The sequence below is a fragment of the Protopterus annectens genome, chromosome 1.part1 (assembly GCF_019279795.1).
Source record: "Protopterus annectens isolate FY-2018-M chromosome 1.part1, PAN1.0, whole genome shotgun sequence".
NCBI classification, from domain to species: domain Eukaryota; kingdom Metazoa; phylum Chordata; order Ceratodontiformes; family Protopteridae; genus Protopterus; species Protopterus annectens.
In genome coordinates this window covers 1,249,420,494-1,249,447,500 of record NC_056726.1, presented here as the reverse complement: position 1 = coordinate 1,249,447,500, position 27,007 = coordinate 1,249,420,494, and the positions used below count along the sequence as shown (strand labels likewise).

General features: G+C 39.9%; 1 protein-coding gene across 1 annotated transcript in view; it reads left to right on the top strand.

The window, feature by feature from the left end:
* Positions 1-4,982: 4,982 nt before the first annotated feature.
* LOC122809677 overlaps positions 4,983-27,007 on the top strand; it is a 323,847-nt gene continuing 301,822 nt past the window's right edge. The window contains exon 1 of the mRNA XM_044081351.1: positions 4,983-5,106. The gene's annotated coding sequence lies outside the window, so the exon portion shown is untranslated. The remainder of the gene's footprint in view (positions 5,107-27,007) is intronic.

Genomic DNA, 27,007 nt, shown 5'->3' with positions numbered 1-27,007 from the left:
TTGAGGTAGCAGTTGTTTGGGTGTCTGCTTTGGAGGCCTCTGCTGTCTAGGTAAATTTTTACTCAGAGCCTCCGAGTATGTCTTTGTGTGTTTATGTGTTTGATTCAGTGGAGTGGTAGCATTATGTGAGGCTGGTTTTGTGGTGTGTGTAGTTGCCTTCTCCTCCTGTCTGGTCTTGCCAGACTATTCATAATTAAACCTTGAAAACTACGTAAAAGAAATGCTTGTTCAGCATTCTCTGAGACTGAGCAACAAGTACTACATTTACCTTTAATGTTTTCAATGCGTCCTTTCATAAAATACTTATTTTTTTTACATTTTTTTTCATTCTAAGGTTAATTCGAACACAAGCATGGATTTTTTCTTGTGAGAATGTACAGTCAGTGGTCATATGCTGCGTGATGCCCCTCTTCTGGGCCAGTAATCAAGGAGCATGTATCTTCACCACTGACACTGGAGAGAGACCTTCACTGGGAACAAAAAGAGGTGCACACAGTATTTCCAGATGCAGCTCTCTGCACCAAGCACAATTTCCCTTAAGAGCACAGAGGGAACACACTCGTTCCGGGGGCTGAGTTTCCCTCTCTCTCTTTCTCTCCAGGCACCTGATAAGGCTCCCCACTTACACAGCTATTTTTATTTTTTTATTTATTTAACATTTGTTGACCAGGAAAGTCCAAGTAGGTTCCACAGAGCCTGTTTTCAGCAGAGGCCCGGGGAGAAATGCTCCAGCTATAGAGTTGAGTCCTCAGCCGAGTGTTCCAAACCAAGTCCTCCACCATCCTCTTTCTGAAACCAGTGCTTCGTGTCCCTGCTCCAATTAGCTGACACACACTCTTTGAGATTTGATTTTCACACACACACACACACACACACACACACACACACACACACACACACACACACACACACACACACACTCTCTCTGGGAAAGGTTGGTACAGATTTACTAGCTCTGCTGCCATTGGCCAGACTATGAAGTAGTTATACTGCCACCAGCCAACTTCTTTAATGCTCTTACAAGGATGCCCAATTAAACTGAGTAAAATTAATACTAATACAAATAGTAGTATTTGACCAATGCAGGAGCAGCCACAGTGTCACCAAATAAAGAAAATTACTCTCAAAGGTTAATATATTCTCTAAAAGACCAGCCACAATAAAAAGTTTAAATATATTTAATAATAAATAATAAAACAACATGAAAATACTAAATATTTATTTATTTGCAATTTGATTACTGGGGAAGTCCACTGGACCGAATTGACCCATTTTCAGTGGAGGCCCAGGGAGAAAAGCTCCAAGATGCATTATACAATTTAGATACACATGGTAGTTAATATTAAAGATCTTATGTAGAATAGTTACTCATAAATGCATTCAATATCATGCATAGTTAACAAATTCATTAAGCTTGAAGGTAGGGATCACACAGTTTCATTTGAGGAAAACAGATATGGGTTAGGTGTGGAAACAGTTTACATGCCAACCTTTTAAGAAAATGTAAATACGCTTTACATACACACAACAGTAGAATGCTATTTACAATATTAACAAGGTTGGGCTGTGTGAGGGTAGCTGTAGGAGGTGAGAGCTTAGAGAGAAGCTATAGAAATTGTTGAGAGCTTAGATAGGCTCATAGGAAGATAACTATGAGAGTTGTAGAGCTTGGGAACCAGAGCGAGAACCCCCTTGGATTAGGTTGGGTGAAGACAGGTACATTTCCATTTAGTGGACTGGTGTTTGAATAGTTGGGTTTTGAAATTTTCTGAGTTTGGTATGGTTCTTAGTGTGAAGGGAAGCTTGGTTGTAAGCAGTCTGCTGTCTAAAAACTGTGAAGATGCAGCCTGCACTTACAGACATTCCGTTGGCCTAGGCAGAGCGAGAGAGAGAGTTTTTCTTTTTTTTTTCTTTTACAGACAATATGGCTCCTTGTTTGCATATATGCCTACAAAATCTTGCATGTTAAAGGTCAAAATAAACAATAAGTGATATAAATCCATGGAAGTATGACAGTATTTATGAAGTAATGTATGTATTGTGCTATTTTCTTTTCTTAAAAATGTTTATTAGTTTTGGAAAACTTTCATACCTCACAATTCAGATTTTTGTCTCATATGTTCAGTTTGTTTCTCATAAAATTGTGTTCTTTTGGCAAATCATTGAAGACTGAAGTCAGAAAATAATGGCAGGTATTTGAGTTTGACTTCATATCCTCAGAAAATGCATACTAATGCAAACGTTGTTGTTCTATGCACTTTCTAAGGGGGGTCAGGGGATGTATGTGTGTGTCATACCTATCAACTGTACAGATTTCCACAGAATGTCCAGACTTTTGCCTTATATTTTTGGTCTGTTCCTCATAAAAATTCAGTTTTTTTTGACAAATCACTGGGATGAGCTAAGGATTAAAGTTACTAAATAATGACATGTATTTGATTTTCAAACTTCATATCCTGTAGAAAATTCATTCTAACACAAATCCTGTTATTCTAGCAACTTTCTAAATGTGGCCCTAGTTTGGGCCTTTGTCCCCAACATTATAACAGGCTTTTTCCAGATTTCTTGTGCTAAAAGACTGAGAGGTACTATGTGTGTGTGTGTGTGTGTGTGTGTGTGTGTGTGTGTGTTTCAGCTGTCCAGGTTTTTTCAGAATGTCCAGATTTCTGCCCCATATTCCTCCTGAGCTTTTCTCCCCGGGCCTCCACTGAAAAAGGGATTTTGCACAGATGGACTATCCTGGTTAACAAATGCCAAATAAATAAAAAGGATTGAAGTTGCTAAATAATAACAGACATTTGAGTTTTAGATGTCATATCCTTTAGAAAAATGCATACTAACACAAATCCTGTTATTCTACTATTATTACGTTCATGAAAGCAATATTTATAATCCGTCCCTATTTATTTTAGGCTTTGTCCAGATTTCTTGTTGTAAGAGGTTGAGGTGTGCATGTGTGAGAGTGAAATGCCCTATTCAGAGTTAGCAGGTGGAATTTATTTTCACATACAGTTTCAAGGAATTGTGAGCTTCAAGGGAAGAGATGTTTACTGTTGTTCATGCTAAGTCTGCTTAAAATGTGCAACTGTTTTGTTTAACAAATGGTATCACTGTTGTGGTGTAGAATTTCAAAACAGTCTTAGTAGCACAGCAGGTAGCATACTTGCATCTTGATGTACAGGGCTGTAGGTTCTACTCCCACCACATGTAGATTTGTATTTTAAGGGGGTGGAGTGCTTCATTCCTGAGTATGTCCTCCTTTGGATGAGATGCCTAGTAACTATGAACCTGTGTTTCCGCTTGCCACTTATTATTCCTATTGCAATATACAAGCTTTACATTTTTTTTAATGTAACGTAGGCGATTTATTGTTTAAGGGCAGTAGGCACTGAATTTGTAGATGAAACACTGAAATATAAAGCTGTTTTCTAGCAACAACCTCTCCATTAGTTTCAGATCTCTTTAATGTGAAATTATTCAGATGACTTTTACTTCTGCAGAGATTGTGCATATTGACTGATATTGGTAGATTGTAATGATGGATGTTTAAGTGGCCTTTTATGGTTGAAATGTTCTGAATTGGGCAATTTGACATTATTGGTTCATATGTTTTGTTTCATTGCTTAATGGAAAAAATGTTCAAAACTATAAAACACACTCTTAAGTGGTGCTGTATTAACAAGGGATACAATTCAGTTATTGTATATTATAATTAATACAATCAGGAAGGTGAATCAAAGCAGTTATGCATGGTTCTGAAATGTGTGCAAGGGGCCTATGATTTGAAAGCAGTCCAAATGTAAACTTAACCTGCCACTGGCCAGATGCATTTTCTTTGCATGCGGGTTTAAATGCTGTTTCAGTGCATGCAAGTTTCAAAGGTAGGGAAGTTTTAATGCTAAGTCTGTTTTCATTGTAAGACTATTGCTTTGTTTAAGTTTAGCAAACGTCTATCAGTGTTTGTGCTATAAAACAGGAGGTTACTAATCTATTGCCCCTGAGGCCCTAAAATTTGAAATAAAAGTTGAAAATTAAAACCAAGTATCTGTAATCATTGTAGAAGTAATGCATAAAACTGTATGCACACAGAGAGTTTTGAACAGTGTTTATGGCAACTGGGGAGAAATAGCCAAGTAATGGGATACTGGAATGGCTGGGTGTGTGTGATGGGGGGGGGTTGGGGGCAGTGCTTTGAAGGGGGTGGGGTTGGGGCAGTGCTCCGGGTATGCACCCCCCTGCAAAAAATCCTGCGGGCTCCCTTGTTAGTAGGGCATATAAAATACTGAATGATAACAATAAAAAATGATCCAAGAAAGTTTGAAAAGATTGGAAAGAGAGACTGGAAAAGCAATTTACAACATAACAATGGTGGGACATATGTATGGCTCCAAAATAAATAAAATGTTGACCTGGTAATAGTTACAAGCATAAGATATGAGACGTATAGTGTAGGTATGTGGAAAAATGTTAACAGATTTATTTTCTGTTTATGTATGTCTGCCTGTATCTTAAGTAATAATTTTAATAAAGGCGTTTAAAAAATTTAAATAAATTTTTACATTTCAGAAATAGCAGCAACGCAAAAGCTCAAGCCTAAATTATATACAGTTTCAGATATCTAGATAAGAAAAACGGTCCGCAGCACCTAAAAGTAAGGGAAAAGTTCAGACATTTGTCATTTTCATGTTTATAACTTATACCATAATTTCCAAATAATAAAACTGCAGCTGAAAGAGAACACTGCTCTAATGCGTTTACACTCAGAAAATAGTCAAACATATATAACAAGAAAATCCATCACACGTTACTGCCTCCACAAAAAGCGCTCGTTTCAAAGCCCAAACAAATGAAGTATGGCACTTCTCTGACACCCCTAGAAAAACAACACATAACCAAGTCCTGCTTTCTGTGCACAAGCAATGTGAGAGATAAAACGATCCCAGACCGCCTCAGGGCACTGAGTACGTAACTTGTACGCCATCTTTGATGGGACTTTTATTGAAATGAAACGGAACAAATGTCTGCTTTCTGCGCCGCACCAAAGTGCTCAGAAAAGTGTAGTGAAGGTACTGCTAGAAGGGGTATTCTACAAAGAAGGTTCCACGGGTAATCAAGCTTATTAGTGCAAGACATTTATTAATTGACATTTCCAAGTAGTTTTAACAATATATTTTAATTGAGCAGCGCATTCAGGGACTTGCTAGCATATTATATAAAACGAATTAAGAATTTATCTCAGTGATATATATGCTTTTTGTAAAAGTGAATGTTAGTTGCGGTTAGAGTTGCTTAGAAATTGGTAAGTGTATTCTGGGCATATATAAACTAACAAAGTCTGTTAGTTGTCATTTGGCTTGTTATGTACAATGCAAAAAAGTGGGTGTTTCCTACACGTCTGAAATGCAACTTAATGCACGTCTGGCTGTTTACTGCACTATAACAAAGACTGTATTGTTTGTACTTCTGTTTACGGTGGCTCGTACAAAGTACACTTACCAGTCAAATGCATATTAGCAAGCCCCGCCCAAGCGAAGTCTCTTTCAAAACTTTTTTAGCAGCATACAGCTCAACCTCTTAGTGCAAGAAATCTGGATAAAGACACCAAAAGTAAGGGTCATTTTTTCAATGTCACACTCATAAGTTTTACATTGGCATTTATACCTCTCAGCTGTCTAGATTTTTGCCTCATATTTTTGGTCTCGTCCTCATAAAATCTGTGGTTTTCTAGCAAATAACTGCGACTTGAAGTCACTAAATAATACTGAATACCGTCATAAAATACAAAATAATTCAAAAACATGTTATTCTAGCAACTTTCTTAGTTTATAGGCACACCTTTTAAAATTTGTCACTCTTTGTGGGTCTTTGTCCCACCATTATTTCTGGCTTTGTCCAGTTGAAAGGTAAAATGTCTGTCATTATTTAGTGACTTCAGTACTCCAAGATTTGTCAGAAGATACACATTTTTTATGAGGAACAGTAACTTCTCTAGTTAGTAACATGCTCGGTGATTAATATCTAGCATAATCATTGACATACATCTCAACCTCTTAGAGCAAGAAATCTGGACAAAGCCATAAATAATGGTGGGACAAAAACCCAACAATAGGGACAATTTTTAAATATTGCTCTTACAAACTTAGAAAGTTAACAGAATAACAGGTAAAATCATGGTCTCAAGCTAAATGCCAAAAAAGTGCATAGTCATCCCCTTTGGAAAAAACAAAGTACCTGCAAACTACCACATAGGTGGTAGTCCCCTAAATACAGAAAATGTAATAAGGGATCTGGGGACCCAAGTAGATAGTAATCTCTCCTTTGATAATCATATTGCCAAGGTAGTTAGAAAATCCTATGTAGCTCACCTAATCACAAAAGGGTTTGCATCTAGAACAAAAGAGGTTATTGTGCCTCTCTACTCATCACTCATTAGACCCATCATAGAAGACAACGCCCCATTTGGGATGTACCTTACAAGACACCTGCAACATCTGGAAAGGCCACAAAAGTACCTCACCAAGAGAATTACTGTCCTCAAACAGATGCCCTATGCAGCCCGACTCAAGAAACTCCAGCTGTACTCGGTTGCATACCGCTTACTCAGAGGTGATCTCTGCCTGACATACAAGGCCATGTCCAACCCAGAATTGATGGACATGCTCCACCTAAAAAAAAAAAAAAAAACCCCGGAAAGCCACACACTCTAGAGATATAAACCTCACCACAATGATAAATAGGACATGCTGGAGGGATAGATTCCTATCCCAGAGGCTCCCCATGCTTTGGAACAAGATTCCAGTATATATCAGGCAGAGCCCCTCACTAACACTCTTCAAGAACTTGCCCCAAGTCACCAAGTAGTGCAAATTCATATGCATCATAACATCTATTTTTAAGGCTAACATAACAGTACTACATTGATTCTCATATTACACAGGATTGCTGACTTCAAACTCACTTGGATCACACACAGCTTTTTTTAAACTTCCACTTGTATTTGTATTTGTATTTCTATCCAAACCTTTTGGACAAGCAAAGTTTTTAATTTCATCATAACACTCACTTGGTTTACCAGTCATGTATAAACAATGCAATGTCAATTTAACCTATGCACATTTTAATGTTTAATTTTATTATTTGGCTGTTCTTTTGCTCAAAACAGTCTCAATTGTTTCTTAATGCAACTCAGCTCTAACCAAACATGTGACTAATTAACATCCTCATTTAAACAGTTGCCTCACTGCAGGCAACTGTTTTTGACTTGAAAAAGCTTGGCATTCTCCAAGCGAAAGCGCTTGTCTGATTTTGCTGTTCTGTACCTACTGACTTTGGATTTTACCATTTGGTCTGATTTTGCTGCTTTGTACCAACTGTCTTTGGATTTTTACCACTTGGCAACTAATAAAGGACTTACCTTTTTTACGAACTATTGTCTTCACTTTGCGGTTCTGGAACCACTCTTCTTGGTGTTATCAGTTTTGCTCTTATTTTTCTTCAACTCTTCAAGAGAAACCTTGACGGGTGGATGGGAAACAGAAAATTTACCCCGGGGATCACTGCAGTGGCTCTGCTGGACAGTGGCGCAGGGAACTAATGGCTCTGCTGGACAGAGGCACAGGGAACTAATATAAGGGGGTGGCGAAAGCCAACGCATTCTGGCTAAGCTTATAAATGCCCTTGGGCAGATAGCCTAGTACTTACCTATGAATCTTTGAATTTTCTGGAGGATATGAACAGAGCTGGATCATGGTCAACCAGGGCCCTAGTCAGAGTAATGGATCGTCCCCCCATACACCCCTCCCGCAGCCATTCGTAAGTACCATTACTTGGCTTTTCTCCCCAGTTACCATAAATACTGTTCAAACCTGTCAGTGCATGCTGTTTTCTCATTTACTCCTACAATGATTATTTGGATTTAATTTAAAACTTTTATTTCAAGTTTTATAGCACAAACACTGATAGACATTTGCTAAACAAAGCAATACAGTCTCACAATGAAAACAGACTTAACTTTAAAACTTCTCTGCTTTTGCAACACAATCACTGAAACAACGCTGAAACCCACATTCAAAGAAAATGCATCTGGCCAGTGGAGGATACAGTTTGCCTTTGGGCTGTTTTCAAATCATAGGCCCCCTTGTGCACATTTTTAGGACCATACATACATGCATGTGTTCTTTGGTTCACCTTCCTTATTGTATTAAGTTATATTCCTTGTGTAATACAGCACCACTTGTTAGAGCGTGATTTAAATTTGTTGTTTTGAATATTTTTCCAGTAAGCAATGAAGTAATATGTATGAACCAATAATGACAAAACTGCTCAGTTCAGAACATTTCATCAATAAAAGTCTAGTCAAACTTATGTTGTTACAATCCACCAATTGTTGTTATTGTTGTTGTTGTTTGTCTTTCGGCTTTTCCCGGTTAGGGGTCGCCACAGTGGAACTCCAGTCTGCTAATGATTGGCAGTAGATTTTTACGGTGCCGAGTTGCCAGCTCGACGCCCAACCTTCAACGAAGGCACGCCCATTCACGCATGTCTTTTGGAACGCCACTCAACCGCGGGGAGGACATGCAGACTCCACACAGAAGGCACTCCCCACACTCCAGCCAAGAATCGAACGGGAGAACCTCTTGCTGTGAGGCAACAATGCTACCGCTGCACCACCGTGGATCTATAGTTGTTACAATCCACCAATATCAGTCAATATACACAATCTGTACAGAAGTAAAAGTCTGAATAATTCCACATTAAAGAGATCTGTAACTAATGAAGAGGTTGCTGCTAGTAAACAACTTTATATTTCAGTGTTTCATCTTCAAGTTCAGTGCCTGCTGCCCTTGAAGAATAAACTGTTAATGTTACATTAAATAATTGGTAAGCGGGTAATATTGCAGTAGGGAATGGATGGCAAACTGACAACAGGTTCAGTTACTAAGTCTCTCCTCCAAAGGAGAACATACTCAGGACAGCCTTTTGCATCAAAAGCAAGTATGCTACCTGTTGTGTTACTAACAATGTATTTAAACATTTTAGCACAGTAGTGATACCATTTGCTAAACAACAGTTGCATATTGTAAACGGACTTTGCATGGTCATTGGGCAGCAGTAAGCTTCTATTCCTTGAAGCTCTCAATTCGTCATAAAATGCACTTGACATTCAATTTCTTATAAAATGCACTTGACCGTCACTCTGTGAAACTCAATTTTTCTGTAACATTTTGGTGGCTGGGGGTAGAAGATTCGGGCTCTTACTTTGTGTACTAAGGTACAGGGTTTGCGCCTGAACAAATTAACCACCAGTTATCCCTAATTGGGGCATTTCACACACACACACACACACACACACACACACACACACACACAGATTCATTTTGTGGAAGCAGCAGCACACATCTGGCCAGGATGGAGTGCACATTCATTCTGTGGATGGAAGGGAATGTTAAATTCTGCCCAAAAGAAAGAACGATGTGTGGGAGGACTCCGACACAGATGCAACACCTGTGTGTGTGGCTGGATGCAGAGAAACACATATTGTGTTTGTAATAATAAGAATAAGTGTTACAGTCCCTAAGCAAGCAGGTCCCCTTAAAGCCAGTGGTGACTATTTTGGTCACCTAGTGCTGGATTCACCTCTAGGTATGAAGTCTGAAACTCAAATGTCTTTCATCATTTTCTAACTTGCCTTTATTTATTTGCTACTGATTTGCCATAAAACCACAATGTTACTTAAAAGGACCAAAATATGAGGTAAACATTTGGACATTCTGTGAAAATCTGTACAGTTAAGAGGTGTGGTCGAACATTACTAATTTGTAACAATTCCGTTATTGTGCTGAATCTTGGTACACTGACTGCTTAATTACAGATACTTTGTTATGTCTAGTTTGGAATTGTTTATGTATTTCATGTTATAATGAACATTACTTTTTCCTTATACTGTGTACTTGTTAAAAGTTGTACACTTTTTCTTTATGTAGAATAAGGGTGATGTGCAGAGCTGTAGTAACTACAGAGGGATTAAACTGATCAGTCACAGCATGAAGTTATGGGAAGGAGTAGTGGAAGCTAAGTTAAGAAGGGAGGAGATTAGTGATCAGCAGTATGGTTTCATGCCAGGAAAGAGCACTACAGATGCAATGTTTGCTCTGAGAGTGTTGATGGAGAAGTACAGAGAAGGTCAGAAGGAGTTGCATTTTGTCTTTGTGGATTTAGAGAAAGTATATGACAGGGTGCCTAGAGCGGAATTGTGGTATTGTATGAGGAAGTCGAGAGTGTCAGAGAAGTATGTAAGAGTGGTACAGGATATATATGAGGGTAGTGTGACAGCGGTGAGGTCTGCGGTGGGAGTGACGGATGCATTTAAGGTGGAGGTGGGATTACATCAAGGATCAGCTCTGAGCCCTTTCTTATTTGCAATGGTGATGGACAGGTTGACAGATGAGATCAGACAGGAGTCCCCGTGGACTATGATGTTTGCAGATGACATTGTGATCTGTAGTGAGAGTAGGGAACAGGTGGAGGAGATATGCTCTAGAGAGAAGAGGAATGAAGGTCAGCAGGACTAAGACAGAATATATGTGTGTGAATGAGAGGGAGGATAGAGGAATGGTGAGGATGCAGGGAGTAGAGGTGGCAAAGGTGGATGAGTTTAAGTACTTGGGATCAACAGTTCAGAGTAATGGTGAGTGTGGAAGAGAGGTGAAGAAGAGAGTACAGGCAGGATGGAGTGGGTGGAGAAGTGTGTCAGGAGTGATTTGTGACAGATGAGTGAAAGGGAAGGTCTACAAGAGGGTAGTGAGACCAGCTATGTTATATAGGTTGGATATAGTGGCATTGACAAAAAGGCAGGAGTCAGAGCTTGATGTGGCAGAGTTGAAGATGTTAAGATTTGATTTGTGACAGATGAGTGAAAGGGAAGGTCTACAAGAGGGTAGTGAGACCAGCTATGTTATATGGGTTTGAAAGGGAAGGTCTACAAGAGGGTAGTGAGACCAGCTATGTTATATAGGTTGGAGATAGTGGCATTGACAAAAAGGCAGGAGTCAGAGCTTGATGTGGCAGAGTTGAAGATGTTAAGATTTGCACTGGGTGTGACGAGGATGGACAGGATTAGGAATAAGTATATTAGAGGGTCAGCCCAGGTTGGAAGGTTTGGAGACAAAGCCAGAGAGGCAGGATTACGTTGGTTTGGACATGTGCTGAGGAGGGATGCAGAGTATATTGGGAAAAAGATGCTAAGGATGAAGCTGCCAGGTAACAGGAAAAGAGGAAGGCCTAAGATAAGGTTTATGGATGTGGTGAGAGAGGACATGCAGGTGGTTGGTGTGACAGAGCAAGATGCAGAGGACAGGAAGAAATTGAAACAGTTGATCTGCTGTGGCGACCCCTAACGGGAGCAGAAGAAAGAAGAAGAAGATTGTACACGATCTCACCCCCCCAAAAAAAAGATGGGCATCTAAATGCAGGGTGTTAGTTAACAAAGCAGTAATATGTAATATATGGTGGTCCATTGTGCGGATTAGAAATATACGTCTCAAATGCTTTGTTCAAGAGTTTTCCACAAAAACAAATATAATTAGAGGGTAACAAGGGTCAAAATCAAGGACAACTTATAAATGTTTACATTAATATAACATCAGGTTTTGCATCAGCATGCATTTTATGAGCTTAAGAAGTTGTAATGTATAACATTAATGACTGGCTGTAATCGTCTGAGATTTGCTAGAAAAATCAAAACGTTTATCCATATATCCACATATTGTGTTTGTAATAATAAGAATAAGTGTTACAGTCCCTAAGCAAGCAACTGTTGTTTAGCAACTCTTTTTCCATTTTTGCACATGGGGTTGGGTGTCACTTCAACAGTGACAATCATCTAGAGCCAAGGTTTACACCACTGGGTGGCTAGCCCTGCTGTGGTAGTTTTTCCATACCGCACACTCATACACACAGTCACACCTATGGCTAATTTAGAGTGTCCAGTTCACTTACTGCATGTCTTTGGAATTTGGGAGGAAACCCACATGAAGACAGGGAGGACATGTAGACTCTGCACAGAAGGCACCTCAACGAAGAATCTAACCTGGGAACCTCTTGCTGTGAGATGCCAATGCTATCTGCCATACCACTGTGCCATTATTATGCAAATTCTGCCACACTTTGCAAAATTTTGAATAGTTGAGAGGTATGATTAGGGAATTAGTAACCAACCCAAAACACGTTATCCTATGGTACAAAATTTGGAGTTGGTTACTTTTAGTGTCAAGGGATAACTTGTTGCATACAATGCCATTGTGAATGACTCCCATATTTCTCAAAGCATCCTATCACACTTGTCAGGGAGTGCCCCCAAATCATCTCTAACTAATATAAATGTCCTCAAATGTTGCCCTGTTTGTGGGGAAACAACAGCCAAATTAGGCAAATTCTATTGGTGATGCTTCAGTGTAACTAGTAATTAGTCTGTTTGCAGTGAATGCCCCTTTGGTCACTGTATGTACTACTGCCCAAGATTTTAACATGATTTTATAATACCTGCACATACAAAAGTGTTTTAAGACCAGGATTATCTTGCCATTAGACTTTAGAATGAATTGCTCATCCTTCCGTACACATATCGTAAATAAGTGATGCCAAATTATATTTCCCATTAGTTCTATTTGGGGTGAGAGAGTTGGTACCCCCTCTTAATGTTGCTTCCTAATTTCCTGATACACCTAAGATGTTCTTTGTTAGATCATTATGGGATGTCCTTTTAAGGGCTTGGCACCCACTCGGCAGCCTTCACAGCTTTAGGGCACCTTACATGTATCATAGCTGCTGCTTGCTTAGGGATGTAGGATATAAAGGGCAGCTGTGGTGGCAAGAACTTTCTTGCCGCATAGGAGTACTGTATGTTTCAGCACTTTGGAGGTCCACCATCAGTCCATTTTATGCTTTGCTTGCTGGGCAGATAAGTTCCCCTTTGGGGATGTCTTCTGTTTTATCTTTTATAAAGTATATTTATTTAGCCGCTGTACAGAGGATTTTTGTTTTGCTACAGCCTTTTCTTAGTTGTTTTGTTCTCACCACGTGAACCATTTTTGGCTGTGTTCTTCCTTATTAATTAGTTTTTCCTCTCAAAACTGGTAGATAGTACTTGAGATTTTTTTAGGGACTTGTTATATTTGTACTGTAGGCGTTGAGTGGCCATTATTTGCTTAAGCTATTCATATTCTTCTCATAGTCCATCTGCTTCTGCTCCTTAGAAAGCCACTAATGACCAGGAAGCTGGCATGTCTGCTGTTATCATCTGCCTTTGTTGGAACAGGAAGAAGCCCCCTTGTTGGCATCAGGGAAGGGACTGGGTGACATTCCTCTTGTGCACTCTGCTTAGGAACGTTTTCCCTATGGAAGGGATTGTTAGTCTGGCCATGTCTTTTTATACAGTTTCGTAGGAAAAGAAAGCATAAGGCTGAGCATATTTCTTCTCTCCCTGTTTTTAGTGATGATTGGTTGCACTTTGCTAAAGGTTTGTTTTCAGCATTTCAGTCTTTTGGTACAGACTTGTCTCCTTATCTGAAATTAAAGAAATTTATTCCCTCATCAGATACTGATACTCTGCCAGAGGGTCAGCCATTATACAGGGATTTAGCCAGTCTGGCTTCATCTCCTGGCCATGGGGCTTCTGACTTGAGGAAAGTTATTTCTTGGATTTCCTGTAGAAGTATTTTTTTGTGGATACTCACCAAACTGAAGGACTTGCTTTACTGGGAAGAAATGAATATTTTGGAATCTCCGTTGAGATATTATGACTTGCTGCAGGAAACGTTTACTCAATAGGCTCTTGTTCCTTCAGGTTTACCTGTCGTGGAAATTTTTTTTTTTTTCGCAGTTTGACAATATCCTGGGACAGTCTTCTTTGTTTAGAAGGTCTGATAGTTTATAAAAGGTGTTCCAGCTTCACAGATGTCTTTTAATTAGTCCTAGAGCAGATAAGAGTGGGGAATACCTTATCCAAATACACGTCTTCTAAACTCATTACAGCTGCTAATATTTTACCCTCTGATAGACTAGATAGAGCTTTGGATAGTTTGGTAAGAAGATTTATGCTTATTCCACCCCAGCATTTAGAACTGTGAGTCTTCACACTTACATGTCTAGGTCTCTCTTGGCCTCATTAGTTGCTGACCTTCCTTCTTCTGAGTCTGAGGCTTCTCTCTCTGGGCTTCTGTTTCTCAGTTCACAAAGCATAACTTGGAATACACCTGTGATATAGCTGCTGCAGTATCCAGAGCAGCGGCTACAGGTTGATTCAAGAGGTTATACCTGGTTACATTCTCAGAATTTCCCTGATTCTGTTAGGTCAGAAGTTCTTACTGCTCCTCTGGATAAGGATTTACTGTTTTGTCCTCCATCTGAGGAAGTTTCAGATGTTTTGATGAATGGGGGAGAATTATTTCAAGGAGCCACCCACATTTTTCGGCCCTCCTTTTGTAACTGTTCCAGGCAGTTTTCCTAGGTCCTAGGTTATTTTAATTTTCCTAGTATTAGCTGGAGGTGTGAAACTTATAGCTCACCAACTGAAAGTGAATTTTATGGCTTATTGACATGAAAGAGATATGGTCCAGATGACTGATTTTCCTACTCATTTTACATTTTTAACATTTGTAGTAAAATTCATAATATTTAATCTTTTTGCCCATTAGAGACATCTTATAATTTGGCTTTGGAATTTACTGTAGATTCATATAGTAATACTTATATATAACAAGTTGTGTCAGCTCAAGGATTAGTGATCTGGAATACTGAAGTTCCATATGTACCATCAGCAACTTGGCAGTTTGAGAGCAACTGCTCACAGCTATTAGATATGTACAAAAAGGTTAGATCAGCTGGCCAAAAGTGGATTTCACAACCATGGCAGAATAAGAAGGAAACTAAATTAGTAAGGAAGAAGAGGAGGAGCTACAAATTAATTTAATAATTTGGTTTAAGCTCCTCAAAAAAAAAAAAAAATCACAAATTTTGTAGACTGTTGAAAAATCAAATTAAGACATCCAAAACTGCTTATGAGGAGTTACTGACTGAGAATGCTGATCTTAAAAAGTTTTAAAGTTATGTTAGTCTCAAAAAAGGTAACTGTAGACTTAGGTTCATAGGTAAGAACTAGCCTAACTCCCCATGTGGACCATTTTAAGCTTAGCCAGTTTCTTTAAAGAATCAAATTCTGTACCTCTTGTCTGTGAAAAGTAAATACCTAAACCATTATGCCAACCTCCAACCAGTTAAAACATCCATTCCTGGTCCTGTTCTTTATCAGGGTACAGTTCTTTTTAAATTCTTCTGAAATAGCTGAAGTTTTAAATAACTAGTTCACTACTTGAGTTTCATCAAATATTATACTTGTAGGTAAAATCCCGATTCTGGATAAATGTCACACTTCATGTCCATTAGTCACAGATGATATGATGAAATCTGCTTTAACTATGGTTAAAAATAACATGTTTCAGTTATAACCTTTCTGGCCTACTGATATGTCATTTAACCTCATAATATGTCATTAATGATAAGTACTATTCCCGATTCATGGAGACTAGCAGATAATGTACTGATAATTGAATAGATGTTTTAATGATACCACTAGCTATCGGCCAATAAGTCTGACATCATTTGTGAGCTGGTACTTTCAGAGGTATTAATCACGTCTAAACATCCATGAGAATGTACTAGCACTTCTTAAACAACACTGCCTTACAAGGAAACTCATAAATAAAGACATTGGTAATCTCCAAACTCTGGACCCCACACAGTTTGGGTTTGTAAAAGGCAGATCATGTCTCCTAAACCTGATAGACTTCTTTGAAATGGTCACCAAAGCCATAGATGAGGTTAAGGTGATTCACACAGCCTAACTAGATCTTGCCAAGGCTTTCGACACCATCCCCCACTCTGGAATTATATATAAACTCACTAAACTAGGTATAAATCCCTATGTCACAAAATGGGTTGCCAACTGGCTTACTGACAGAACCCACACTGTGAAAGTAGCAGACTCCAAATCTGACTTCAGACCAGTGACAAGTGGAGTACCACAGGGTTCAGTCCTGGGTCCTCTCCTGTTTGGTATCTACTTCTCTGAAGTACAGGCTAACACAGAAGGTCTTTGCCTAACGGAGTTTGCAGATGACTGCAAGCTAGGAGCCATAATCGAAACTCCTAACGATGTGGACATCCTACAAAAGGGCCTCACTGAGACAGATGCCTGGTGTCAAAGCCATGGCTTCAAGCTGAATGCCAAAAAGTGCATTGTCATCCCCTTTGGTAAAAACTCTGTACCCATAAACTACCACATAGACGGTAGTCTACTTAACACTGAAAGTGTGATGAGACCTTGGGACACAGGTGGACAGTAGTCTCTCCTTTGATAATCACACTGCCACAGTGGTCAGGAAATCCTTCTACGTGGCACACCTCATCACAAAAGGTTTCTCATCCAGAAAAAAAGAGGTCATTGTTCCCCTCTACTCATCACTCATTAGACCCATTATAGAGTACAATGCCCCTTTTGGTATGTACCTCACAAGACATCTACAACAACTGGAAAGGCCGCAGAAATACCTCACAAAGAGGATTACTGGCCTCAAACAGATGCCCTACGCAGACCGTCTCAAAAAACTCCAGCTTTACTCTGTAGCATATCGCCAACTCAGAGGTGATCTCTGCCTAACATACAAAGCTATGTCAAACCCAGAGCTGTTGGACATGCTCCACTTAAAGAAATCACAGTCCCTCAGAGCTACATGCTCTTGGGACCTAAACCTTGTCACCACAATAAACAGAACATGCTGGAGGGATAGATTCCTGTCCCAGAGACTTCCCATACTCTGGAACAGACTACCTATGTCAAACAGAGCTCCTCATTAGGTCTCTTCAAGAAAAATCTTGATGATTGGATGGGAAATAGGAAATTCACCCTGGGTATCACTTCTGTGGCTCTGCTTGACAGGGGCACAGGAAAATAATTTTCTTGGGTGGCGAAAGCCAGGGTACCTTTTTGGCTAGGCTTATATAGGCCCTAGGGCCAATAGCCTAGTACTTACCTATGAAAAGACAGACGTTTTCCAATTGGGCTGGATTTTATTAAACTGTTAGTAAAGCCTTAGTTAATAGTCTTAGTGTGGGTGTTGCATACTTAGACCTACAAAAGGTTTTTGATAGTGTCTCTCTCACACAATGATAATTAATTTCCTGGTAAAGAATAAGGTAAACCGTTATATTATTGATTTTGTTATACTGTGGCTTAGACATAGATGTCAACGTATTAAAGATCAGGGCTGCTTTTCAAATTTTTCAGAGGTTGATAGTGGGATCCTACAAGGGTCCATTTTAGGCCCTATACTGTTCACCTCTGTATTTTCATATTTTGCATATAAGTAACACTTATTGGCAAATAATCTGGTAATTCATATATGTCCAAACTACTTGAATGGTTAAATAAAATGGGTCTTGATATCAGTCCATCACAATAAGAGTGGTGTTATGTATTTTGGTTATTTCAGACCTGAACAACCTTTTATTGTGGGAAATCATGTGACATAAGAAGTGACTGACTACAGAGACCTTTGTGTGTATACGAGTTCTAACTTAACATTCTCTGAGACAGCAGCTGATGCAACGAGTAGACTTAACATTAAAGCAGGCCCTAGTGTTGATATTTTTAAGAACATTCTGGACACTTATTATGGGAACAACTCTTTTGGTATATTGGCAGGCTAGACGGGCATTAATACCCGTGCTTGAAATATTTGTATGTATGTGTGTATTTAAAAAAAATGCATGAGGTGTTAAGGCAAAGACTGTGTGTGCAATGGTCTTCCTTCTGGAAAAGTTTTCAACCAGATCTGTTGCAGTCCTATTTAAAATGTTTATAATGTATGTTAGACCTGTAATTGAATAAAACTCATTATTTTGTACATATTCAGAGGTGATCTCTCCATATTAGAACATACTTAAAGAAAATTTACTTATAGCTTTCTCTGTGTCACAGTGTGTAAAAGCATTGAGCTCCTGGTCAGAGCACAGATGAGTCAGGGTTCACTAAAAATAATTGTGGAGTGCAGAACAATCACATACCAGGAACGTTTAACTAAACGTAACATTTTCTATTAAGGTAATCAAATAACTTCAAACAACGCTGTTCAGCAGAGAATAATAATCTTGTTTATTGCAGAGAACACACCTATGCAGTAGACCTGTCATCAGGGTCTTGTCTCCCCAGACCATAAAACAAGTTTTATTGTTTTACAGGATTTTTGACTAAATGCAGCAGTATAGTAACTATTACGATACAGCCACTGGCCAGTTAAAAATAAACACTGTTGCATTATTTTTACTAACTCATTCTGTGCCTTACCATATTAGATACACTTTCCAAATTTCATATGAGAACTTTCTACAATGGCCATGCTAGCACTTTCATGTTGGCAGAAAATAAATCATCAGAGGCAGACTAAAACTGTCAGGAATCCATTTTGAAATGAAACATACTTCAAAATGTAATATTCACTAAACATTTTCCCTTTTCATATACTTCTTCCTTCACACCATTAGTGATCTCTGACTACATGGCAGACTGTGCGTAACATATCATGCACGCCGTGATGAAAAAACATAACTTGTGTTAAATATTGAGATGCTACAATCAGGGCAAATGTCTCATGCGGCAAATAATACCTTTCAAATAGTAAAATGCAGAACCACTTTTATATCAAGGTTTATCACTCAAAGTAGTGTGAAATCTCCAGTAATACTTGGAGCTTTTCTCCTTGGGCCTCTGCTGAAAAAGGGCTGCTGCCCAGTCTTACTAACCCAGTTAACAAATGTCAAATAAATAAATAAATAATAAGTCATGGAACAGATTGCCATTACAAGTAAGAATAGATAATTCGGTAGAAACATTCGAGAAGTCCGTAAATACCTGGTTTGGTTTGAATGTGTACTCTGTGAGCCTGTGTTCTGATGGTCCTTTACCTTTATGCATTTTACCAGAAACTATGAAACTAAACTATGAAGCAGTGTGAGTCCCTTGTTTAAATCATAGTCTAGATCTTTCTTCAAAAATAAAATAAAAAAAAAAATACAAAAAACAATGACAAGGTAGACCCTAGAACAAAGGTCCTACCTTGCAAGCCCAATGGCAACCCAAGAAAAGAGACTTGATTATACCCCTGTTACTTTTTACCTCCCAGCTGAGCAATTGGGTGAACTGGTCCAAGTTTGTGGGCATTTAGTTCTGTCTTTGGTAAAGTGTAATATTATATTCGAGGGTGCTGTGCATCATTCACAAAGGTTGCCATTGGCAGTGAGAGTCGGCTTCCTTTTTTTTTGGGAGATTTCCCCTCACCCTTTTCCTTGGATCTCTTTCCTCCTGTTTTCCATCGGATGTTAACACAGAGTGTCCTAGAACCCGTGCCTCCATCCGAATGAGGTCATAGCTTCTTTCCGAGAATGTTTTTGGTGCCAACGTTGCGAGGTTCTTGGAGACCAGTTCTGGAACTTTCCTTTCTTAACCTTCACATCAAAGTTCCAAAATTCTAAATGCTCTCCCCTCAGTCGGTATTGTCTCTTATTCCCTCAAGCAGTTTCCTAGTGACTTTAGATTTGAAGGATGCTTGTCGTCATATCCCAGTTTGCAAGAGTCTCAGACAGTTTTTGCATTTTTTGTTGCTGGGTCCCATTTTTATTTTTCTGTTTTGTGTTTTGGATTGCGTACTGCTCCCAGGGTTTATACAAAGTGCCTGGCTCTAGGGTAAGTTGCAGGGTATTCACATTTTCCTATAGTTAGATGACTATCTAATAATGTCTGAGTCTTTCAAGAATTGTCAAAGTTCCTTGATTTAGGTAATGCACCTTTTTCTTCCTCAATCTGGGATTTCTAGTAAACTGGTAGAAATCATTTCTTCTCTCCACTCAGAATAAAATTACTGGGATGTCTTATGGATACATCCCTCATGGTGGCCTTTCTTTGTCAAGACAAAGTGATTTCTTACATGACTCATTTTTTGGAACTATCCAAGCTGACTCAGGTGTCTATTTGGGACTATCTCAAAATTTTGGGGTACTTGGCCTCTGCTATGCTTATGATTCCTCTGGCCATGCTTCATTATGATGAAAATTCAATAGCTTGTTAAAACTCACTGGACCCAACACTGTCATCCCCTGTTTTTTCCATTTTCTGTTCTGGGATTTGTGAACCTGGAGCTATGTTAGTGGGTTCGTCACTTGACTCTTAACCAAGGTCTTCCTTTTGCCCCACAGCCTGCTATTTAGTCAGTGACAATGGACGCCTCAAACCTTATTTGGGTTGTTGTATCCAATGGAATATATACTCACAGCCTTTGGAACAGATGGGACAGGTGGAAACATACATGTCAAGGCAATGATGGCCCTTTTATATTATCTCCAGTTCCTACATCGTGTCTAGGTTCTGGGTGCCTTGATGGTCATCAAGGATAATGTAGAATAGATGTGGTACATAAACAGTAAGAAGCCAGATCCTTGCCCCTCTGCAGACTACCTATTGCAGCCTGAAATCTAGCACACAATTTATCACCCAGGCTACTTGCATTCCATCAGAGCAGAATTTGGTGGCAGACAAGCTGAGCAGAACCGGCGCAGACCTTCATGAATAGATGTAGAACCTACCGGTCTTCTCAGAATTGGTCATTCCCTAGGGAACACCACAAATTCATCTGTTTATTTGTGGCCCAAACAGACAGTTGAAAACATTCTGTTCTAGGACTCTGTGTGCTCAGGTCTGAAAGACTGATGTGTTTTTATTCCCCTGCTCAGGGATTTTCCTTTATGCCTTTCCCTCTTTCCTCTATTAACTAGAGTTCTTTTAAAGATTCTGACATATTCTTTGAATAACATAGTAGTAACCCTGTTTTGGCCCAGGCACCCAAGGTTCTCCCTTCTTATTAAAACTGGTCAGGGGCAATTTCCACAAACTTCTTCACAGAATGGACTTACTCCCACAAGGGGGATGGAGGTTATTTGGGAAAAAAAAAACAAGCCTCAACATCTTCAGTTGATTTCCTGGATGATGAGAATTCTAATTCCTTGTAGGCACCTTTTTTCTCAGGATGTGCAGCAGGTAATACAGGAGGCTAAGAAACCTGCTACTAGAAAAATTGAATTTTGGGAAAGTGGAGGAGATTTTCTAACTGGTGCTACCCTGACCATTGTAGGTCCAGATTTTCATATTCTTCAATTTTGTGTGAGTTATCTGCTGACCATTCCTATTTTTCCATCAAGCATCACCTGTTGGCCATTTCTGCTTGTCTACCCCTGGATCCCCTCCTTTCTATATTACAGTCCGTGAAACAATTTTTTATAAGGATTTTGCATATATGTCTACCTGGTAAGCAAGTGGCTTCTTTCTGGGATCTTAATTTTGTGCAGGAAAAACTGATGCTGTCTTCTTTGAGCCTGCTCAGGAGGCATACTTGAAGTTCTTACTTTGGAAAATCTTGTTAATTGTTTTGACCTGTGCCAGACATGTATCTGAGTTAGTTACAGGACTTAATGGTTAACCATCCCTGTGTAATTTTTTTCATAAGGTTATGATTTCCTTCAGAACTATCCCCTCGTTAGTGCTGAAAGTGGCATCAGAATTTATGCTTAACCATGCCATTAATCTCCCATTTTTTTCCAAGGACAAAAACTGAGGAAGATTCTCCATACCTTAGATGTTCACAGGCAATTCTGATACTATATTGACAGAACAAATCTTCCAAATTGATGATCAGCTGTTTCTTTCCTGTGAAGGTAGGAAAAAGGGATATAGTCAGGCACACTGCTGTTCCACTCACCAGGCTGAACAAGAAGAAAATTACAGTCAGCTGCCTGTCGGGTGCCAGGATCCGCCACATAATGCACGCACTCAAGTCACTCCACAACAAGTACAACTCTGTCATTGTCCGTGTTGGAGTGAATGACTTGAGACATACCTCCCTGGACTACATGAAAAGAGACATGGAAGAGCTCTCGGATCATGTGGCCCAGGCAGGTATGACCCTAGCCCTGAGTAGCATCCTGCCTTCGCCCAGAATGATACTACAGTATAAGGACAAAATGATTGACTTCAACAATTGGCTAAGCTTCTGGTGTCATTCAAAGGGGATCCAGTATCTGTCTGCCTGGGACGACATGATCGACAAACCACGATGCTTTGCCAGAGATGGTCTGCACCTGTCACCCCTGGGATTCAGGTTACTGGCTAAAGCTCTCGCCACCCCTATAGTGCCCTTTTTAGGCAAGGTTCAAAGGACAAAACCACCACCATAACAGATACAAGCATGCAAAATCTGAAGGTAATGCTACTCAATGGTAGAAGTCTAAACCTCAAAATGCACTCTCTCGAGGCACTCCTAAAAATGGAGAACATCGATATCTGTGCAGTAACTGAGACCTGGTTCAAGGCTCCAGAGAGCACCCCCTGCAATACCAGGCTACAACTCTTACCACACTTTTCGGCCACCAAACCAAGACTGAAACACTAAAGGTGGAGGAGTGTCCATATTCACCAAGGATATTCACACCTCCAGGCTAGTTGACCAACACAATGCATCTGAAATTCTCCAGGTGCAACTAACACTAGGTAAGACTGCAATCCAAATTGTAGCTTGCTACAGATCCCCCACCATGCTCCAAGATTCCCACTACACCTTTCTAAACATATTAAGATACAACCAAACACCCTAATACTGGGTGATTTCAACCTCCCTGCCATTAACTGGGAAAACTACTCAGGTACCAACACCTTTTCTCAACGGTTCTTGGAATTCATAAATTCCAATGCCCTAGATCAACTAATCCATTGTCCCACCAGGGGCTCCAGTAGCCTAGACCTGGTTATTACCAACATGGGAGATAGATGCTAGACATCAGTGGTCACCCCCTCATTGGTCAGGTCTGACCATAAGCAAATCACCCTTGACATCCACATCCCACCCCACCCCCCCAGTAAGGAAACCTCTGTAAAAAGTTTCTCCAAAACCAACTTCATGCTACTGAAGTCAGAAGTGACAAACTTCATGACACCCATGCAAATGGGAGCTGAATGTTCGACTGCTGAATCCTACACTAAGGCACTGTACGAGCACATCCACTCGTGCATGAATAGTGCCATCCCAAATAGAACCAAGACGCTCTCCTCCAAAAAAGGGAAGCCAATCTGGTGGTCCCCTGCCATAAACGAACTATACAACAGAAGAAAGGAACTGTTGCAGAAAAAGAGGAAAATCTCAGGATAGAAAAAACTCCCTTACCAGCCTCAGTAAGAAGCTGAGATCCCTCATAAAATCCTCCAAAGCTAGTTACAAAAATAAAATTGCCAAAAATTCCAAAGACTACAAGGCATTCTATAGTTATGTCAAGAATCTAAATGACAATGCTCAGATATGCTCTGAGCTACAACAGAACTGATCCCAAGGATATTGCCAATATCCTGGCATATCGATTTAGTGCAAACGTCACCCCCCTCTCACCCGCTAAAGGGCCCATCTCAATACCAAAAGATTGCCAAATTCCAGTAATCACGGCCACACAGGTAGAAACCGCACTCTCCAAAGCTAAGAATACAGCATCCATGGGAACAGATGACATCCCAGGCTGTGTACTACATGAACTGCAAAATGAACTGGCACCTTACCCAAGTGTCATGTTTAATCATAGCCTCACCTCAGGCTTTGTGCCCACTGAGTTGCGCACAGCTACAGTTATCCCATTCCACAAGGGGGGGTCCACCTTGGATCCCGGGAACTACCATTCCATCAGTCTGACGAGCCTGATCTGCAAGGGCATGGAACGCATTATCATGGAACTTCTAAACAAGGACATTGGCTACCTTCAAACACTGGACCCCACCCAGTTTGGGTTTGTGAAGGGCCGATCTTGTCTCCTGAACCTGATTGACTTCTTTGAATCAGTCTCCAGAGCTGTGGATGAGGGTAAGGCGGTCCACACAGCCTATCTGGACCTCGCCAAGGCCTTCGACACCATCCCCCACACTGGAATCATAGATAAACTTACTAAGCTGGGCATAAATCCCTACGTCACTCGATGGGTTGCCAACTGGCTTACTGACAGAACCCAGACTGTAAAAGTAGCCGACTCCAAATCCATCTCCAGACAAGTGACAAGTGGAGTACCTCAGGGTTCAGTCCTGGGACCGCTCTTGCTTGGCATCTACTCAGAAGTACAGGCCAACACTAAGGGACTCCGGCTAACAAAGTTCACAGATGACTGCAAACTGGGAGCCATTATTGAATCCCCAAATGATGTGGATATTCTACAAAAGGGCCTTACAGAAACAGATGCTTGGTGCCAGAACCATGGGCTCAAGCTTAATGCCAAGAAATGTATACTTATCCCCTTTGGGAAAAACCATGTACCCATGAATTACCACATAGGTGGCAGTACACTAAACACTGAAAGTGTGATGAGAGACTTAGGGACGCAGGTGGACAGTGATCTCAACCTTCAATAACCACATTGCCACAACAGTCAGGAAATCCTTCTATGTGGCACACCTCATCACTAAGGGCTTTTCATCAAGAAAAAAGGAGGTCATTGTCCCACTGTACTCATCCCTCATTAGACCCATTATAGTGTACAATGCCCCGTTTGGTATGTACCTCACAAGACATCTGCAACAGCTGGAAAGGCCACAGAAATACCTCTCTAAAAGAATCACAGGCCTAAAGCAGATGCCCTATACTGACCGTCTAAAAAAAACTCCAGCTATAGTTTGTGGCATATCGTCTACTCGGGGGGGGGGGGGTGATCACTGCTTAACATACAAGGCCATGTCAAACCCTGAGCTGTTGGACATGCTCCAGTTAAAGAAATTCCAATCCCTCAGAGCCACATGCTCCAGGGATCTAAACCTTGTCATCACAATGAACAAAACATGCTGGAGGGCTAGGTTCCTGACCCAGAGACTCCCCATACTCTGGAATAGACTGCCAGTACATGTCAAGCAGAGCACCTCCTTGGTGCTCTTCAAAAGGAACCTTGACGATTGGATGGGAGATTGGAAATTTACCCCAGGATTACGTCAGTAGCCCTGCTAGACAGGGGTCCAGGGAAGTAAATATTGTGGGAAGAAATATCCAGGGAATTGTTATGGCTAGGCTTGTATAGGCCCTAGGGCCGATAGCCTAGTGCCAACCTATGAGCTTATGAACCTAAGAATGACTGCACCAAGACCAAATTTCGAAGCATCACAAGAAAAAGTAACTGCTTTGTGAACATCATAGTGTCTGAGAGTTGGTATACTGGCAATTCTCTGTTTTCGGACATTAAATGCTCTCTGGTGTTGTTCTAACCATGACCAAGATACATCTTTCTGTGTCTGCTCTCTTAGCAGTGCTGAAAGTTGGCTCAAGTGTGGAATGAACTTGCTTAGGTAGTTAACCATGCCAAGAAAACGTTGTATGGCTTGAACATTGTCTGGAACTGGCATCTCAAGAACTGCTGTTTGCTTTGAATTATCTGGTTGTAAGCCTGAACTGGTAAACAAATGACCAACACAAGTGATTTCTCGTAGCATAAATTTGCACTTCTGAGGATTTAGCTTAAGATTCACTTCTGTCTTTCTATGCCTTCTGAACCAGATAAGTTAAGCAGAATAAATGCCTTTATACGGTCATAAATGCCTTTATACAGTAATCTTTATCAGAAAATGCAGCTTGTATGAAAATGTCGTACTCTTGCTCAAACAGTCTCCAATTCTCTGCAATATTATCATCAAAGACAAGTGGACCTGGTTTACGAAATCCTTCCTTGTCAACAAAGTATGCCCAAACACACTGAAAAAGTGGCCCTTTTAATTATGTATGAACATGCACACCAGTGCTTGCAGTAACATTCAAATGCACAATAAACTCTTCGAAATACTCTGTTTTGCGAAATATTCTTTGAAATGTTTGTATTTTGTAAAATAACTGTACTGTAATACTTGTGAATACTTTGTATACTTCGGATGTCTTGAATAGCTTTAATTACTGCAAAAAATAGCTCATAGCGAAAAAATGCAGTAGTTTTCCTTATTTTATACATTTTATGCGATTTGGACTTTATTTCATTTTCCTAGTTATTCGAATATTTTCTATCAATGTATATCAGTTTCGGACATTTCGTTTACTTAGAAATTCGTTTTTATATTTTGCGAATAAGAAATTTAAGTAAGCTTTGATTCCTGAAATGACTATTTTTGTGAGTTATACGTGCAGTAGGGATGATCCATTCCTCTATATTTCTCCACCTTTAAGAGTGCCTTCTCGGTCTGGAATCTGAATTATTGGATCCATTCTGACACCATGTCGCTAGTCTTGTTTCACCATTATAGATGAACAGGCAGGGTAGTTTGTTTATATGTTTTATTACAAAGAAACACATCAGGATGGATAGCAGCAGTACAAAATATAAACAAACTGATTAACTGACAGACTACAGGCCAAAAGACACAACAACAACAACAACAACTACAGGCATACATGCTTACATCTCAGCTGCTAACTACAAAATGGCAGTCAGGCTAGCACTTGCTCAGTATTTATACACTTTTGCAAGCCCCTAGAAAGCTTCTTAAATGGATACATGCATCATGTAGACCTTTAGAGAGAAAGCCAGAGGAGAATATGTGGTTAGGGAGGAGATGAGTATCCTATCAAATATTAAACCTTTGTTGGTGTTCATGTAGCAAGTGGGAGATGTAACTATTCAAGTGAGGCCATAGAGACTAATGGTATTTGCAAAAGGAATTGAAACACCACCAAAAAAGAAGAAATAGATACATTTTGTAGAAATATGTATGAAGATCACGTGAAACTTAACAAAGGTGCTGATTGGATAGAATAAGTAAAAGAAAGAATAAGAAGATCAAATGTACAGGGTAAGAAATGGGATGTAGTAATGGCCAGAGAAAGTGAAACAAAGTTAAGAAAAGCTCCAA